A 14,409-nucleotide genomic window follows, 5' to 3' on the forward strand; every position below is an offset into this window, starting at 1 on the left:
CTCTGACTCTTATGTGCACTTCCCACTAGGCAGGGGGCTGGGGAATTTCACATGGAGACACTGACCAGCCCAAGAGAAAACATCTCTGATACTGGGCACTGACATTACCATCTATACTGCCCACTTGTTAAGAAACTCTGCCTGCTCTGCATTCATCCCCACCCCTCTTTCTCCTTGCCTGCCTCTTCCATGAAGGCTGTAAGAGGCAAACAGTATTTGCCTTTCCAGTTTTTCCTATACCCAGTGGCGGCCATGTAACTTGATGAGGGCCAAGGGTCAGAAGCAAACTTCTGCTAGGGAAGGGCAGTTTCTGAGAGAGCATTTGTTTTCCTGGTAAAAGAGGACAAGAGCTGCTGGCTCTACCGTCTTCCTCTTCTTGATTCTCCCTGCCTTGAATGAGGACATGATGCTTGGAGCTGACAAAACCTCTCTCAGCCTTGAAGGTAAGGCTGGGAGATTTGCAGAAACATTGGCCTTGATGACAGTGAACCATAGAACTAATACTTTTGTACTTCTCTTTCATGCTTTTTTTTTTTTTTTTTGAGACGGAGTCTTGCTCTGTCGCCCAGGCTGGAGTGCAGTGGCGCGATCTCGGCTCACTGCAACCTCTGCCTCCCAGGTTCAAGCAATTCTCCTGCCTCAGCCTCCTGAGTAGCTGGGATTACAGGCACGTGCCACCATGCCCAGCTAATTTTTGGATTTTTAGTAAAGACAGGGTTTTACTGTGTTGGCCAGGCAGGTCTCTAACTCCTGACCTCGTGATCCACCTGCCTCAGCCTCCCAAAGTGCTGGGATTACAGGTGTGAGCCACTGCGCCTGGCCTTCTCTTTCACTCTTTGCTTAAACAAATAAGACAGGATTCTCTGCCACCCGCAGCCAGATTGTGTTGGGTGAGGAGGGGCCTGGTAGCTCAGTTACTCCAAATACAAACTGTTTACTAGCTCTGGTGTTTTTAACCTCACTCTTCCTCCCCATTTTTGAAGGTACCCAATGCCTGGAGTCCTGAGAACTTTCCAGGGTTTTGAAGAGAGTGGCTATCCCTTGCTTTCTTTTGCCAGCTTTCCCTCTGCAGACACACTCTGCTCTGGCAGTTATGGCTCAAACTTCCAGGAAGTTGTCATCATATCCGCTGTTGGCCCCTCTTCCGTACATTTTGTCCTTTTACAATTATTTCACTGTTGGCTGGGGACTGTGGCTCATGCTTGTAATCCCAGCACTTTGGGAGGCCGAGGCAGGCGGATCACCTGAGGTCAGGAGTTCGAGACCAGCCTAGCCAATATGGTGAAATCCGTCTCTACTAAAAATACAAAAATTAGCCAGGCGTGGTGATGGGTGCCTGGAATCCCAGCTACTCGGGAAGCTGAGGCAGGATAATCACTTGAATCTGGGAGGCAGAAGTTGCAGTGAGCCGAGATCGTGCCACTGCACTCCAGCCTGGGTGACAGAATGAGACTCTGTCTCAAAACAAACAAACAAACAAAAAAAATTATTTCACTGTCACTTTAGTGACGTTTCAATAGATGTCTTCCACTATATTTTGAAGAAAGTCCTCCATTTCAGTTTCTACCCCAGGTAGTTTTAAGTAGTAATCAGATACTACCCTCATGGATTGTGAGCATTCTTGCTTTATTTTGAAGGCCTGAGCAGTTGAGACCCTCTATCTTAGAAGGGGCAGAGAAAAAAATAAATGTATTCATGGTCAAGGCCATGATCTGCTGCCAAAGGGCTGGTGACCCGATCCTGCCTTTATACCTAGACAATGGACAGGGTAATGCTCTTAACTGAGGGACCATTCCCATGTGGGAAGCACCTGCTGTCTCTTACATGTACCCTCAGCCCAAGTCAGACACACATGCCCTCGCCTCTGCCAGTGGCCCCACTAGCTCAAAAAATGCCTGCCTGCAAATCTGCAAATGAGGATGAGCCGCCCCTTCCTCAAGACACTTGACTGCCATCTGCTGGAAAGTTGAGAGAAAATAGAAATCTCTGATGAGTAGGAATGTGCATTGTACTCCAGGTTGTGTGAAGCATGACGGTGCATGGCATCGGCCCCTGCCTCCACCCGTCTCATCTCCTTGCTACAAAATGCAGTCCCTCACCCATCAGCTCTGGCCATTGTAGTGACTAGGGAGCAGGGCTTGGAGGGCCAGAAGCCTTGATAGGATTCTTCACTTATAGCCCATGTGACCTTGTATTAAACACATAACCCTTCTGGGTCTTACTTTACTCATATATAAAATGAGATAATTCTATACTTACCTAGCTGAGTTGTTAAGAGGAGCAAATGAAATAATATGGGAAGATGTTTTAAAAATAAATATTTTACAGATTGAATTTGACAGTCATACTATCTAAAGCCTATTCATCCTTTGCTTTTGATTGGGCTCCCTAAAAACCCTAAAAACAGACTCTAAAATGCAGATTTGCACTCAGGAAGTTTCTATGGAGTGCACTTGAAAACAATATTTGTAAGGATGTGAGGGAAGCAGGATTGGGCAGAGGAAGTTGAACTCTAATGTGGTTGCAACCAAAGCCTCAGCCAAGCCTCCTGGAAGCTGGGATGACCAGGAGTTGGGGTGACCCCTTGGAGTTGTCCCAATTTTAGGCCAGAGAGGTATGAGCAAGCTTGTCTACCTCCACTTCAACCAGTCATTCGCAGTGGCCTGCTTCTGATGAGAGGCCATAACCTTGGGTAAGCAGCTCCCATGAGGCAAGGGCAATGTCCAGAGAGGGGCACATCTGACAGCCATCAGCAGCCACACTCCTGGCAGCTGGAGGAGGAGCTAGATGGAGGAATTCCATCCTAAGAGGGGCTCTGGGCAACTCACTGCAGCATGCTCTCTTCCCTTGGTTGTATATGTGGAGTGAGGGGTGTTGTTGGTGCACGCAATATGGAAGCCGTAAGAAAAAGAGCCAACCATTGATTCTACACATTACACAGCCTTCCCAGGTCTGAGCTTTGTAGGGTAAGAAGCACCAGACTGCTGTGGCCAGGGAGGGGGGGTCTCCTGGGCATTATCCCTTTCACTCAGCTGGCCTTTCTGGCAGCTGAATCTGCTCCAAGCATATTCTATTCAAAGCATGTTCTCAAGTCCACATGGTGTGATCTGCTTCCCCATGTTCCATTGCATTCCACTGGGGACATGTGATCACCCTGAGTTCTGCCACCTTCATAAAGGTGCAATGGTTGTCCTGTGTTTTGTCATATTTCACATCAGTGCAGTGGTGTAGTTGTGTAAGAGGGTCAGGGTGAGAGATTTAGAGGCTGCAGATCCAGAATCCTGGTGCCTGAATTCATCCCACAGATGTATTTTTGGGGGCAGGGAGAGTGGTGTGCAGGTAAAGTGTGTCAAATAGTTTATAGCAATGTGAATATCTTTGTCTGAGACATGCACTCACCGGGTCCTTTTGATCCCCACCATTCCGTGTTGTGTTATGTTTATTAAATTACCTGCCTGGCTCTGCCGGCATTTGCGATTTTCTCTCTTGGATTAGGACCAAGCAGCACCAAGAGGACTGTGGAGCACCCAGTGTGGCCACAGGAACTAGGCTTAGAAGGAGGTGGGTAGGCTCTGGGCAGGCTGCATGCTGTAATGAGCAAGCAGGCAGGGACAGGAATGGGGCTGAGGGTGGAGGGGAGGGTGACGTTGGTTACAGAGGAGCTAGTGAGCTGTGTTCAGAGCTGGAGACTCTCACTGGATGGGAACTGTGGTTGGGCATTGGGTTTCCACCAGAGTTTTATTTTTATACATTTGAGAAGCATTTTTATTGATACACACACACAACATGGATGAATCTTAAATTTGTTGTGTTAGGTGAAAGAAATCAGCCTCAAAACATTTTGTAGATGTTATGAATTCATTTATATGGCATTTTGGGGAAGGCAAAATTAAAGGAACAAGAAGCATCAGTGGCCGTGGGGGCTGGGGGTGGAGGGAGGTGTGGGCTGACTACAGAGGGGCGGAGTGAGGGAGGGAGCATTTTAGGGTGATGGGCTGTTCTGTATCTTGACCGTGATGGTGGTTCCATGACTCTGCATTTGTCAAAACTCACAGAACTGGACACCAAAAGGAATGAATTTCCCTGAACGTAAATTAAAATATAAATAAATAAATGGTTTAAAAAACAAGAAAGGAGGCATTTTTACCTTTGTGAGCGGAAGTGGTGCTTCCTTCAGGAATGTGTGAGTATGTGGGTGTGTGTGGAGTGGAGGAGAGACAGGAGGTATCTCTGGCTGTTAGAGAGATGGTAGTCAGAGCTGCCGTTCTGGAACAGTCCGTGGATTTCAGGTATTTCATCTCTGCTGCTCTGTACATAAGCCTGGTCTAGGGGCTCTGGTTGCCCAGAAACAGGAGTTTGGACTTTGAAACAAAAGGCTGTGTTTTGTTTTGTTGATCAGATGTTTTCTCCCTAACGCACTCTTCACTCTCTCTTTGGTGGTAGAGAAGAGGGAGGGAGCTGGTGAGTGAGGGAGCCAGTGATCCCATGCTGGGGGCACTCCTGAGCCTCCCCCTCAGTTCCGTTCCTTCCCCAGCATCCAGATTTCTAAAAATAAAAACATCAGGGATTTGGAAAGAGGACTGGAGTCCCAGTACTGCATAGGTTAGCTGAGAGGCTGCCCCAGGCCTCAGTTTCCCCATCTCTAGGAGCGAAACTGTGGGATTCTGAAATCCTCCAGTTACCCCACCCCACTCAGCAAGAATGCTGTCATAATGAATGAAGAAGGCACACAAGGAGCAACTCAGCCTCTCCTGCTGCCATTCCCCTGCCTGGGGCTACCTCCTTCACTTCTGCATCCAAATGCTAACAGGAGTCCTGGGTGTCCCAGCCTACCCCGTGCTGCCTGCACACTCCTGAGATTAGTGAATGAACAAAGGTGTTAGACCTGACAAGAGGATTCAGGAGACTTTGGTTCTTTTTTTTTTTTTTTTTTTTTACTGGAAGTCAATGCTTCGGGCCAGAAAATGCTTAGACCTGGCAGCGGCTGACAAAAGCTGCCTCTTGTCAGCAAGTGTATCAGCTTCTGAAAAAGATAAGAGGCAGGGGGCTGGAGTGCAGGCTTCTCAAGTGAACGCTGACAGGAGAACAGAAGAGCTGCCTCCCACTCTCACCAGCACGGAGATCCGGGCTGCCAGGGCGGAGACATCAACCACTCCAGCCCCCACACTGCTCTGATGAGGGGAGACAGGTCTGGGCACCGACAGTGACCTGCCCAGGGCCCGCAAGCAGCAGCGGCTGTTGCTGGGGTCCCTGGGGAGAGTCTGGGGACCTGTCCGCCTAAATGTGCACTGGGGAAGAGTGGAGCTGCTCTGGACTTAGCTGTGGAATGGAGGCAGCCTTGTAATTTCTGAGCGCTGTGGAGAACAGAATCTATGTGGCTCCCATTCTGAGAAAGGAGTGTTGGGGGCCCAATCAGCCACAACTCCCAGGGAGGTTGGCTTCAGCCTGGGCCAACTTCGGGACCACTTCCTTACTGATGGACCTTTCCGTGGGAACAGGGTGAACACAGGGCTTGATGTTTGTTCTTTTGGAAGATTCTACTGAATAGCTCTCATTCATTTCCAGGGTCCAGACCGTAGCTGTAATGCCTTTTAGGGCCCCATCTGGGATGCCTCTAGAAAAACATCCAATAGAAATGCCTTTTCCTATGGTTGTTGTCAAGCCTCTAGGGGTGGACAGCAGGGAGAGGCCCTCCGTTTTCCTCCTGGCTCATGTGCCTGGTCTATACCTGTTGGATCACACTGAGAAGCAAAATTGAACTGTTTAATGCTTCTGAGGGTGAGTGGATGGTACACTCAGCCTCAACTTCAACATCCTTCTAGTGCACCTTTCTGTACCCAAGCCAGAAGGCTAGCAAGTAGATTTCCCAGACTCCTTTGCAGACAGAGTTCTGGATTTAAATTTAGATTCCACCAATTAGATGTGCTGGCATGAGATTTGAATAGCAGTTTAAAGCAGAAATCATCTTCCTACTGTTTTGGCTGTTTCTCCTGGCAAGCATAGTAGAGATGTTGGGCTTTTCTATATCAGTATTCCAGTGACCTGTGACTAGATTTATGAGTATAAAAAAATAATATGTAGCAAGTGTAATGGCTTTCTTATCATGGTGAATTCTCCCTTCATTTTTTGAAGCACTCTCTTGGAAGCCAAACATCATGTAGAAAGTCTGATCACCATGCTGTGAGGAAGCTCAGGACTGCCATAGGTAGAGAGATAGTCCATGTGAAAGAGCAATGAGATGCCAAGATGGGAGTAAAGCATTCTTGGATATTCTAGCTCATCCTAACCAACAGCTGAATTCAGCTGAGTGAATGACCCTGGCTAATGCCACATGCAGCAAAAGAACCACTCAGCTGAGCCTGCCCAGGTTCCTAACACACAAACTTATGAGCAAATTAGAAGGTGTTTTTTGTTTGTTTTGTTTTTTTGTTTGAGACAGAGTCTTGCTCTGCCACCCCGGCTGGAGTGCAATGGTGCGATCTCGGCTCACTGCAACCTCCACCTCCCGGATTCAAGCAATTCTCCTGCCTCAGCCTCCCAAGTAGCTGGGATTACAGGCACCCGCCACCATGCCTGGCTAATTTTTTTTTGTATTTTTAGTAGAGATGGGGTTTCACTATGTTGGCCAGGCTGGTCTCAAACTCCTGACCTCAGGTGATCCACCCGCCTCGGCCTCCCAAGGTGCTGGGATTACCGGTGTGAGCCACCGTGCCCTGCCTAGAAGGTAAGTTTTTAAAGCCCATTAAATTTTGGGATAGATTGTTGCATCTCAATAGACAACTAAAACACTGATCCTTGGATTAAAGCTGTTATAATTAGTACATTTTTAAATGGAGACATAATTTACATGGGGTAATGTTTAAAGTGTACAACTTGGTAAATTTTGACATATGTATACATCCATAAAATTGTTACCACAATCAAGATAGTGAACGTATACATTACCTCCAATAGTTTCTTGTGCCCCTTGCAATCCTTCCCTCTTGTCCCTTCCTGTATACCCACCTCCTCACCCCTGTCACCAGGGAACCACTGATCTACTGCCCTTGCTTTCTGATACTACAAATTAGTTTGTATTTGTCTGGAGTTTTCAATAATGGGATAATTATTATTATAATTTTTCATCTGGCTCTTTTAAGCATAATTATCTTGAGATTCATTCATGTCATTTTATGTATTGATAGTTCATTCTTTTTTATTGCTGAGTAGTATTTCATTGTATGGTTGTATCACAATTTGTTTACTCATTCAACTGCTGATGGACATTTGGGTTGTTTCTAGTTTTAGCTGTCATAAATAAAGCTTCCATGAACATGGAACATGGTGCTTCCAAAGCACCATGATAAGAAAGCCATTACACTTGCTACATATCCATGTGCAAATCTTTGTATGAACACAGGCTTTCATTTCTGTTGGGTAAATATCAAGGAGTGAAATGGCTGGATTGTACAGTAGAGGAATGTCTAATTTTTTGAGAAATCATAAAACTATTTTCTAAAGTGGTTACACCATTCCCACCAGCCGTGGCAAGCTCCACTTCCTCCATTACCTCCCCAAAACTTGGTCTGGTCTGGTCAGTTTTTTAAAAGTTTAGCTAAGTGTTTAATAGTATATCATTGTGATTTTAATTTGCACTTTCCTAATGACGGATGATGTTGAGCGTCTTTTTGTGTGCCTGTTTACTATCCTGGTATCTACTTTTTGAAGTGTCTGTTCAAATCTTTTGCCCATTTTAATATTAGATTGTTATTTGCTTATTATTGAGTTTTGAGAGTTCTTTATATATTCTGAATCATTTACCAAATTTGTGTTTGCAATTTTTTTCCAGTATGTGGCTTATCTTTCCTTTTTTTTTTTTTTTTTTTCTTAACAATGTCACTGACTTCTGGTTTCAAAGTGGCAGCATAAGTTCAAGCTAGCTTCACTGTCCTCCCCACAACAGAAAACCAAACCCAAATTATACAGTGCTAGGATTATCATCAGCAATATCCCAGAACTCAAATATGAGAATGAGTCAATTCCTGGGGCCACAAAGAAGTGAAAAAACTCCAAGCAGACAGTAGTAGAACCAGATTTTCATATCTGCAATGCCCCTTTCCCCAAGCTGCCGAGCAGCAAGCATGCAAAATTCCACCCTCTCCTAACTCATAATTTTTTTTTGAGAGAGAGTCTTACTCTGTCACCCAGGCTTGAGTACAGTGGCATGATCTTGGCTTGTTGTAACCTCTGCCTCCTGGGTTCAAGTGATTTTCATGCCTCAGCCTCCTGAGTAGCAGGGACTACAGGTGCAGATCTTGATAATTTTTGTATTTTTAGTAGAGACGGGGTTTCACCATGTTTACCAGGCTGGTCTCAAACTCCTGACCTCAAGTGATCCACCCACCTTGGCCTCCCAAAGTGCTGGGATTACAGGTGCCGAATCAGTTTCTACATTGGGAAAAGTGATACTAAGGTGGGTAACCAGCTTCCCCACTTTCTAGATTCCCTGGCAGGAGCTCTGTCCATGCCTCAACCCACAGGAAGTAGCGTGAGTGCCTAAAGGGGACATATTCCTGAGGACAGCAAGAGACAAAGTGGGGAGGCAGGATTATCACCCCTAGCTCTAGAAAATTTGCTTTGAAACTTAGCCGAAGGAGATGGCAAATGGGAGTGGTTGTTCAGCAGCAGCACACTGTAGGAGGTACATTCCACAGGTCCTCTGGGCACAAACCGCTTGTCAGCTTTTCCACATTGCTGAATATCGCCTTCGGAGCCTCTTCCTGACTGGCAGCTCTCTGATTACTTGCTAGAGCTGAGGCAATCCTGGGCTTAAGGTGCCATCTAGTGCCAAAAAGGAGGCAGTGACCTAGTAGAAAAAAAGAAATTCAACAGGTAGATTATGAAGAATGTCTAAGTAAATATACCCAATAAGAACGAAAGCAAGTCATATAGAGAATACTGGAGTAAGTTACTAATCCTTCAATGTGAAAACAGTTGTATACAGGGAAATATGACCTCTGCAAATGGACAAAGCAAAGAAACAGTTACTGACCCTAATGAGACAGTGATATGTGAGCTCTCTGACCAAGAATTCAAAATAGCAATTTTAAAGAAACATAGTGGTCATCAAGATAACACAGGAAAAGAATTCAGAAATTTATCAGAGAAATTTAGTTAAGGCATTGAAGTAAATTTTTAAAAATCAAACAGAAATCTTGGAATAGAGAAATACACTTGCTGAATTGAAAAATTCACTGGAGGTTCTCAACAGCAGAATGAATCAAGCAGAGGAAAGAATCAGTGAACCCACAAACAGGCTATTTGAAATGACATGGTCAAGGGAGAAAAAAGGAAAAAGAATAAAAAGGAATGAAGATTTCCTACAAGATATAGAGAATTACCTCAAAGGCCAAATCTAGTAATTATTGGTGTTCAAGAGGGAGCTGAACAAGGGCAAGGGGTATAAAGCATATTCAAGCAAATAATAATGGATTATTTTCCAAAACTTGAGAAAGATATAAATATCTAGGCACAGAAAGGTCAGAGAGCACCAAACAGTTTCAACCCAAACAAGACTACCTCAAGGCATATAATAAGCAAACTCTCAAAGGTCAAGGACAAACATAGGATTCTAAAGGCAGAAAAATAGAAGAAGCAAATTATTATATATAAAGTAACTCCAATTCATCTGGCAACAGACTTCTCAATGGAGACCATACAGTCTAGGAGGGATGGAACGACGTTTTCAAAGTGCTGAAAGAAAACAACTGCCACCCAATAATACTCTATCCAGAAAAGTGATCCTTGAAATATGAAATAGAGATGAAGTCTTTCCCAGACAAATAAAAGTTAAGATAATTCACCATCACCAGACCCATCTTACAAGAAATGCCCATGGAAACCAAAAAAGAGAAGGAATAGCTATACTTACGTCAGATAAAACAGACTACAAAGGGATCAATACAGCAAGAGAATATAATAATTACAAATGTCTATGCACGCAGTACTGGAGTACCCAAGTATGTGAAGCAAACATTAATAGATCTAAAGGGAGAGTTAGACAGCAATACAATAATAATAGGGGACTTCAATGCCCCATTCTCAGTAATGGACAGATTATCTAGACAGGAAAACAACAAAGAAACACTAGAGTTAAGGTACATACTATACAAAATAGGCCTAATTGACAGTTAAAGAACATTTCACCTAATTGCTGCAGAATACACATTCTTTTCATCAGTACATGGAACATACTCCAGGATAGGCCATATTTTAGGCCACAACTCAAGTCTCAACAAATTAGAAAAAATAGAATTCATACCAAGGATAATTTCTGACCACAACTGAGTAAAACTAGAAATCAATAACAAGAGGAACTTTGGAAACTACGCAAACACATCAAAATTAAACAACATGCACCTGAATTAAAATTAATTAATGTTAATTAATTTTAGCTAATTAAAATTAATTAAAAGGGAATTAAAAAATTCCTGGAAACAAATGAAAATGGAAATACAAGATACCAAAAAGATGAAATACAGCAAAGGCAGTACTAAGAGAGAAGTTTATAGCAATAAACACCCACATCAAAAAAGTTGAAAGACTTCAAATAAACAACCTAATGGTGCACCTCAAGGAACTAGAAAAGCAAGAACAAGCCAAACTCAAAATTAGCAGAAGGGAAAATAAAAATCAGAGCATAAATAAATAAAATTAAGACTAAAAAATTTATAAAAGATGAATGAAATAAAAAGTTGGTTGTTTGAGAAGAGAAATAAAATCAACAAACCTCTGGCTAGATTAACAAAAAAAGGAGACCCAAATAAATAAAATCAACAAACATCTGGCTAGATTAACAAAAAAAGGAGACCCAAATAAATAAAATCAGAAAGGAAAAAAGGGATGTAACAACTGAGACCATAGAAATACAATGAATCATTGAGGACCATTATGGAAAATTATTGCCAACAAATTGGAAAACCTAGAAGAAATGGATATATTTCTGGACACAAAAAACTACCAAGATTGAACCACGAAGAAATAGAAACTTCAACAAGTCAGTAATGAGTAACAAGATCGAAACTGTAATTACAAAGTCTCCCATCAAAGAAAAGCCCAGGACCTGATGGCTTCACTGCTGAATTCTACTAAACATTTAAAGAAGAACCAGTACCGATTCTACTCAAACTCTTTGAAAAAAATTGAAGAGACAGAATACTTTCAAACTCATTATATGAGGCCAGTATTAGCTTGATACTAAAACCAGATACCCAAAAAAAACTACAGGTCAATACCCCTGATGAATATAGATGCAAAAGTTATCAACAAAATACTAGCAAACTGGAGTCAACAACACATTAAGAAGATCTTTTATTATGATCAAGTGGGGTTCATACTAGGGATGCAAGGATAGTTTAACATGCACAAATCAATAAATGTGACATATCACATTAAAAAATCAAGAACAACAACCATATAATTATTTCAGTACATGACAAATCCAATAAAATTCAGCATTCCTTTTGGATAAAAACCCTCAACAAACCGAGCATAGAAGGAACATACTTGAAAAGAAGGCCATATATGACAAACCTACAGCCAACATTATACTGAATGGGGGAAAAATGAGATCTTTCCTCTAAGATCTGGAACAAGACAAGGATGCCCACTTTCACCACTTTTATTCAATACAATACTGGAAGTCCTGGTCAGAAAATTAGTCAAGAGAAAGAAATAGAAAAACCTAAAGAGCACACCAAAAAATTGTTAGAACTGATACAGAAGTTCAGTGAAGTTGCAGGATACAAAATAAACACACTAAATCAGTAGCATTTTTATATATTGATATGGTTTGGCTGTGTTCCCACCCAAAATCTCATCTTGAATTGTAATCCTCTTAATCCCCACATGTCAAGGGTGGGTCTAGGTGGAGGTAATTGGATCATGGGAGTGGTTCCCCCATGCTGTTCTCTCTCGAGATCTGATGGCTTTATAAGCACCTGGCATTTCCTCTGCTTGCACTCACTCCTTCCTGCTGCCCTGTGAAAAAGGTGCCTGCTTCTTCTTTGCCTTCTGCCATGATTGTAAGTTTCCCGATGCTTCCCAGCAATGCTGGACTGTGAGTCAATTAAACCTCTTTCCTTTATAAATTACCCAGTCTTGGGTATTTCTTCATAGCAGTGTGAAAACAGACTAATACATATGTCAACAGCAAACAATCTGAAAAAAATTTCAAGAGAGCAATCACATTAAAAATAGCTACAAAGAATATAGAATACCTAGAGACCAACTTAACCAATGACGTGAAAGATCTATACAAAAATACTCTATAAAACATTGATGAAATAAATAAAAAAGATGGTAGGATACTCCATGCTCATGGAATGGAAGAATTAATATTGTTAAAAATGACAGTACTACTCAAAGCAATGTATGGATTCAATGCAATTCTTATCAAAATACCAAGGACATTCTTCACAGATGTAGAAAAAAAATCCTAAAATTTATATGGTGATATAGTTTGGACATTTGTTCCTGCCCAAATCTCATGTTGAAATATAATCCCCATTGTTGAAGGTGGGGCTTGGTGGGAGGTGTTTGTATAATGAGGATGGATTCCTCATGAATGGCTTGAGCCTTCTCCTTGGTAATAAGTGAGTTCTCACTGTGAGTTCACTTGAGGTATGGTCATTTAAAAGTGTGTAGCACCTGCCCTCTCACTCACTTTATCTTTCTCTCTTGCTTCTGCTTTTTCCATATGATGTGACTGCTCCCACTTCACTTTCTGCCATGATTTTAAGCTTCCTGAAGCCTCCCTGGAAGCAGATGCCAGTGTCGTGCTTCCTGTACAGCCTATAGAACCATGAGCCAATTAAACCTTTTTTTCTTATAAGTTACCCAGTCTCAGGTATTTCTTTATAGCAATGCAAGAAGGGTCCAATACATATGGAACCACAAAAACCCTGAATAGCCAAAGCAATCTTGAGCAAAAAGAATGAAGCTGCAGTATTACACTACCTGACTTCAAGATATACTCCAAAGCTATAATAACCACATTTTAAAAATCTGATTTAAAAAAGGGCAAAATATCTGAATAGAAATTTCTCAAAAGAAGACATACCAATGGCCAACAGGTATATGAGAAAATGCCCAACATCACTAATCATCAGAGGAATACAAATCAAAACCACAGTGAGATACCATCTCACCCAAGTTAGAATGGATTTTATTAAAAAGACATGGAATAACAGATGCTGGTGAGGATCTGAGGAAAAGGGAACCCTTGTTCCTACCCATGGCAGGAATGTAAATTAGTACAGTCACTATGGAAAATAGTATAAAGTTTCCTCAAAGAACTAATAATGGAACTATGATATGATCATATGATCTAGCAATTCCACTACTGAGTGTATATATATATATATATGTATATATAATACATATATATGTATATATTCCATATATATGGAAATAAATATATCAGAGGTATCATCCCTTCTATGTTTATTGCAGCACTATTCACAATAGCCCAAATATGGAATCAACCTAAGTGTCCGTCCATGGATGAATGAATAAAGAGAATGTGGTATACATACACAAGGAAATATTATTCAGCCACCAAAAAGAATGAAATCCTCTCATTTTCGGTAACATGGTAGGAACTGGAGGTTATTATGTTAAATAAAATAAGCCAAGCACAGAAAGACAAATATCACGTGTTCTCACTCATGTGTAGGAGCTAAAAAAAGTGGATCTCATAAAGATAGAGAGTAGATTGATGGTTACCAGAGGCCAGGAAGGGTAAGAGTGAGGAGGATGAAGAGTTGATTAATGGATACAAATACATAATAAGATAGATAGACCTGGTGTTGGATAGATTATTAGAGTGACTGTAGTTAACATTAATTAATAGTACATTTAAAAATAGCTGGAATAGAATAATTCAAATATTCCTAACATAATGAAAAAATAAATATTTAAGGTGATGGATATCCCAGTTTCTCTAATTTAATTATATGAATGTATCAAATTATCACATGTACTGTAAAAATATATACAGCTATTATGTACCACTACAAAAAATACTTAATTTAAAAAATAAAAAAGTTTGATTACAAAAAAACAAAACAAGCAAATAAAAAGTGTCTTTTGCAGAATAGAAGTTTTAAATGTTAATGATTTATAATTTATCATTTTTTTCTTTTAAATTTTATTGCTTTGAGCTTATATCTAAGAAAGCTTTGCCTAATGCAAGGTCAAAAATATATATTCTCCTATGTTTTCTTCTAGAAATTTTGTAATTTTATGTTTTATATTTAGGCATATGGGCATATATTAGGCATAGTTTAATATTTGTATAGGATGTGAAACATACATAGAAATTCTTTTTCTTTGCATATAGATATCAAATTGTCCCAGCACCATTTGTTG

Source organism: Gorilla gorilla, chromosome 2 (genome assembly GCF_029281585.2).
Source record: "Gorilla gorilla gorilla isolate KB3781 chromosome 2, NHGRI_mGorGor1-v2.1_pri, whole genome shotgun sequence".
NCBI classification, from domain to species: Eukaryota; Metazoa; Chordata; class Mammalia; order Primates; family Hominidae; genus Gorilla; species Gorilla gorilla.